Genomic DNA, 6,000 nt, shown 5'->3' with positions numbered 1-6,000 from the left:
CTTACCACTGGCCTTTGGTGGGTCATCAAGTACTCTGACAGCAGTCTGTCATTGAATTGGGAAACCTTGTAGGTTTCTCAGATCAAAAGCTCATTGTGGATGGTAGGCCCAAGCTGGAAGTGTGGGTTACAGGTCAGTGTTCACTAAGAAATTGAGGAAAAACGTAACTAATATAAAAGAGTTAGAGGGAGAGAGATACAGGGGAGAGGGGGAGAGGGAGGGAGGGAAGATGAAGGAGATTTAAGTCAGTCTTGATCCTACCCTCTCCAGTGTCTTGTGGTTCAGGTGTTTCCTGTAAGGGTCTAGTGAAGGTTCAGCCATTTGGTCTGACATTTAGAAAGTAGAATTTTATGGTACCATTGCCGTTTGGGTCCGGATTACTGTTTTCCACCCTTTGATGCCTTCCCCGCCCTCCCATCCATCTTATTATCTAGTCCATGAGGTGCTTGCTGGGTATGTAAGGTATCTTGGGTAGATTCAGGTTAGGTGCTGTAGATGAGTGAGGCTATGTGTCGATTTTTTTTCTGTGATTGGGTAAGTTCACTGAGAATGATCTGTTCCAGGTTCAACCATTTTTCCTCAAATTTCTTTATGTTGTTTTTTCTTACTGCTGTATAGAATTCAATTGCGTAGATGTACCACATCTTTGTTCTCCATTCTTCTAATGATGGACATCTGGGTTGATTCCAGCCCTTAGCTATTACAAATTGGGCTGCTACAAACATGGTTGAGCAAATCTCTCTGGCTTTTGGTTGAAGGTTTTAGGGTAGATGCCCAGTAATGGTACATCTGGGTCTGTTGGTATTTCTATAGTCAGGTTTTTCAGGAGTCTCCATATTGCTTTCCAAAGTGGTTCCACCATCCTGCATTCCCACCAACAGTGAATGAGTGTCCCTGCTTCCCCACATCCTCACCAGCATTTATTTTCATTTGACCTTTTGATGTTGGCTATCCTTATTGGGGTAAGGTGGAATCTCATAGTTGTTTTAGTTTGCATTTCTCTGATGATTAGGGATGATGAACATTTTCTTAAGTGTGTGTTTGCCATTTGTATCTCTTCCTCTGTGAATTGCCTGTTTAACTCTGTGCCCCATTTTGTGAGTGGGGTATTTGTCTTCTTATTGTTTAGACTTTTGAGTTCTTTGTAAATTCTAGAGATAAGGCCTCTATCAGTTGGATAACCTGCAAATATTTTCTCCCATTCTGTGGGTATTCTATTGGCTTTGCTTAATATATGCTTCTCTGTAAAGAAACTCTTCAGCTTCATATGATCACATTGGTTGAGTGACTGTTTAAGAACTTGAGCCACTGGGGTTTTTTTCAGAAAGTCTTTTTCCATTCCTATGTCATTGAAAGTACTTCCTAAATTTTCTTCCAGCAGTTTTCGAGTTTCTGGTCTTATGTTGAGGTCTTTGATCCATTTGGATTTGAGTGTAGTGCATGGTGAAATGTGTGTATCAAGTTTTAATTTCCAGCATGTGGTTATCCAGTTTGTCCAGCACCATTTGTTGAAGATGCTGTCTTTTTTCTAGTCTATATTGTTTGGGCCTTTGTTGAATATCAAGTAGCCCTAGTTGCTTGACCCGAAATCCGGGTCCTCAAGTCTATTCCATTGGTCTATACTCCTGTTTTTATGCCAGTACCATGCTGTTTTTATTACTATAGCTTTGTGATATAGCTTTATATCAGGTATGGTGATGCCACCAGAGGTATCTCTTTTGCTGAGGATATGTTTGGATATGCGAGGCATTCTGCCTTTCCATATGAAATTTGCGATCATTTTTTCCATCTCTGTGAAGAACACTGTAGGGAATTTAATTGGAATTGTGTTAAATCTATATATTGCCTTTGGTAGGATTGTCATCTTCACAATGTTAATTCTGCCTATCCAGGAGCATGGCAGGTCTTTCCATCTTAGCAAGTCCTCCTCAATTTCTTTTTTGAGAGTTTTTATATTTTCATTGTATAGATCTTTTACTTCCTTGGTTAATGTTATTCCAAGGTATTTCATTTTTTTTGTTGCTATTGAAAATGGGACTATGTCCTTTATTTCTTTTTCTGTGTCTTTGTCATTTGCATACAGAAATGCTACCGATTTTTGTGCATTGATTTTTTATACTGCTTCTTTGCTATAGGAGTTAATCACCTTCAGGGGTTTTGGGATGTAGTCACTCAGGTCTCTTACATATACAATCATGTAATCAGCGAATAGAGCTAACTTAACCTCTTCCTTTCCAAATTGTACCCATTTTATTTCCTTCTCCTGCCTTATTTCTTGGGCTAGGACTTCCAGAACTATATTGAAAATCAGAGGTGAGAGAGGACAACCCTGTCTTGTTCCTGATCGCAATGGGAATTCCTCCAGTCTCTCTCCATTAAGTATTTATTATTTGGGCCTTTGGAGCTTTGTATATTGCCTTCATTATGTTAAGATGTGAACCAGCCATGCCGATTCTCTCCAATGTTTTGATCATGAAGTGATGTTGTATCTTGTCAAAGGCCTTTTCTGCTTCTTTCGAAATGATCATGTGGTTTTTATATTTAAGCTTGTTTATGTGGTGTATTACACTGACAGATTTTCATATGTTGAGCCACCCTTGTGTTCCTGGCATAAATCCCACTTTGTCAAGGTGGATAATGCTTTTGATGTGTTGGTGGATTCGGTTTGCGAGTTTTTTTTTTTTTTTTTTTTCTGATACATGTTCTTCCTTTTCTTAATTTTTTATTTTATTTTATTTTTATTTTAAATTTAATTTATTAGTTTTCATTTCAGTGAATACAGGCAGTTTGGTACCATTATTTAGGCTCATCTGTGATCTACCCCCTCCCATTAGACCCTCCTTGTTAATGAAAATGGGTCGTGCATTGTGGAGTTAGCCCCCAGTTATTAGTATGATAAATGTCTCTGCAAATCATGACCCAACATGTAACTGACATTCTTTCCGCCCCCTCTTCCACAAGATTTCCCTGAGCCATGTTGGGTTCATTTTTGGTCTGCTTCAGTGCTGAGGTGTTGGGGGTCTCTGAGGCTTTGGCTCTCTGATTAGGTAGGAGTTGATTTTTCTCTGCGTTGATCTCCTTCCCCTTTGTGCTGGTATCCAGTTCACAGGAAAACATCACCCTTGCTTATTTTGCCAGTTGTCCTTAGTTTCAGTTGGGCCCCTTTTGAGTGGGCTTGTGTTTGGGTATGGTTCTGATTGTTTCCCAGCTCCAGCTAAGGGTGTAGTACCGCTGAGTGGATCAGTTAGCCAAATCAATAGCAATTGATTCCTCACCATGGCTGTGTACAACTATTGCACTTGTGTGGGCATCACATCCGGTTATTTGTTGCTAATTAGGTTAAACAATGTGTTGCTTGGACAGATCTTAGTCATTTCCCACAGTCGCCTATGTAGCGCCTTCTCAAAAGTCTAAACAATAAGAAAAATACCCCACTCACAAAATGGGGCACAGAGTTAAACAGGCAATTCACAGAGGAAGAGATACAAATGGCAAACACACACCTATGAAAATGTTCATCATCCCTAATCACCAGAGAAATGCAAATTAAAACAACTATGAGATTCTACCTTACCCCAATAAGGATGGCCAACATCAAAAGGTCAAATGAAAATAAATGCTGGTGAGGATGCGGAGAAGCAGGGACACTCATTTACTGTTGGTGGGAATGCAGGATGGTACAACCACTTTGGAAAGCAATATGGAGACTCCTGAAAAAGCTGACTCCAGAAATACCAACAGACCCAGTTATACCATTACTGGGCATTTACCCTAAAACCTTCAAACCAAAAGCCAGAGAGATTTGCTCAACCACGTTTGTAGCAGCTCAATTCGTAATAGCTAAAAGCTGGAATCAACCCAGATGTCCATCATTAGAAGAATGGATAACAAAGATGTGGTATATCTACAAAATGGAATTCTATACAGCAGTAAGAAAAAACGACATAAAGAAATTTGAGGAAAAATGGTTTGCGAGTATTTTGTTGAGCATCTTTGCATCTATATTCATTATGGAAATAGGTCGGTAGTTTTCTTTTCTTGTGGCATCTCTTCCTGGTTTTGGGATTAGGGTGATACTAGCTTCATAGAAGGAGTTGGGTAGCTTTCCCTGTTCTTCAATTGTGTGGCACAGTTTTAGGAAGATTGTTTTGAGTTCTTCCATGAAGGTTTGATAGAATTCGGCTGGGAATACATCTGGTCCTGGACTCTTCTTTTTTGGAGGTTTTTTTTATTACTTTTTCAATCTCCATGAGTGTGATGGGTTCATTGAGGTGATTGATCTGCTCTGAGTTTAGCTTTGGTAGATGATATGCATCCAGAAATTTATCCATTTCCTCCACATTTTCCAGTTTTGTGGAGTAGAAGTTTTTGAAATAAGTCCTAATGATTCTGCTGATTTCACTGTCTGTTGTGATCTCTCTTTTTTCATTTTGAATTTTGTTAATTTGGAGTCTCTCCTTTTTTTGCTTGATCAAATTGGCCAGAGGTTTGTCAATCCTGTTTATTTTTTCAAAGAACCAGCTCTTTGTTTTGTCAATTGCCTTAATTGTTTCCTTGGTTTCCAGTTCATTAATTTATGCTTTGATTTTAATTATTTCTTTCCTTCTGGAGCTCTTTGGGTTGGATTTTTCTTGTTTTTCCAATGCCTTTAGGTGGATGGTTAGGCTATTGATTTAGGATCTTTCTGTCTTTTTTATGAAGGCATTGAGTGCTATGAATTTTCCCCTGAGGACTGCCTTCATTGTGTCCCATAAGTTTTGGTATGATGTGTTCTCATTGTCATTCAATTGCAGGAATTTTGCAATTTCATTTTTTATTTCATCCACTATCCATTTATTGTTTAAGAGTGTGCTATTCAGTTTCCAGTTGCTGTTGGGGTTCTTGTTTTTTTTTTTTTTTTTTTTGTTGGTTTCTAGGAATATAGCATTATGATCTGATATCATGCAGGGAATTATGTCGATTTTCCTAAATATGTGGAGGCTGTCTTTGTGACCCAGTATATGGTCTATTTTAGGGAATGTTCCATGGGCTGCTGAGAAGAATGTGCAGTCTGTGGATTTGGGATGGATAGTTCTGTAGATATCTGTTAGGTCCAATTGCTCTATGGTTTTGTTGAGCTCTCTTACTTCCCTGTTGAGGTTCTGTTTGGATGATCTGTCTATTACTGATAATGGTGTGTTAAAGTCTCCAGCTATGATGGTGTTGGTGGTTATTTCTGTTTTATTGTCAAGTAGGTTTTGTTTTATGAACTGTGGTGCCCCTGTGTTTGGTGCATACAGATTTATGATTGTAATATCCTCTTGATGGATTGTTCCCTTTATGAGTAGGAAGTAGCCTTCTTTGTCTTTTTTGATTGTTTTTGGCTTGAAGCCAACTTTATCTGATATTAATATAGCTACACCTGCTTGTTTCTTATTCCCATTTGCTTGGAATATTGTTCTCCACCCTTTCACCCTGAGGAGGTTTCTGTGTTTAGTGGTAAGGTGGGTTTCTTTGAAGGCAGCAGATTGAGGGGTCTATTTTTTTGATCCACCCTGTTAGCTTGTGTCTCTTGATGGGTAAATTAAGGCCATTAATGTTTAGGGTGGTAAATGTGAGATTTGATTTGATCCCTGCCAAGTTGTGCTGGTAGAGGTGTGTTGGCATTTCCATGGAGTTTGTTTATTTATTTATTTATTTATTTATTTATTTATTTATTTCCTATCTATTCTGGGTTTGGTTGCTTTGATCTGCTTCTTGTAGGTGTTTGTGTTTGGTTATTTGTTTCTTCTCTGTGGAAAATTTCCTGGAATACTTTCTGTAGGTTTGGTTTTGTGTTCATATAATTGTAAAGCTGAGTTTTGTCATGGAAAGTTTTCCTTTCACCATGTAGTATAAGGGAGACTTTTGCCGAGTAGAGTAGTTTGGGTTGGAAGCTATAGAGTTTGAGAGTTTCATTCCAGGTCCTTCTGGCTTTCAGGGTTTCCATTGAGAAGTCTGACGTAATCCTAATGGGGTTTC

Source organism: Jaculus jaculus, chromosome Y (genome assembly GCF_020740685.1).
Source record: "Jaculus jaculus isolate mJacJac1 chromosome Y, mJacJac1.mat.Y.cur, whole genome shotgun sequence".
Classification (NCBI taxonomy): domain Eukaryota; kingdom Metazoa; phylum Chordata; class Mammalia; order Rodentia; family Dipodidae; genus Jaculus; species Jaculus jaculus.
This window is presented reverse-complemented; position numbering follows the sequence as displayed.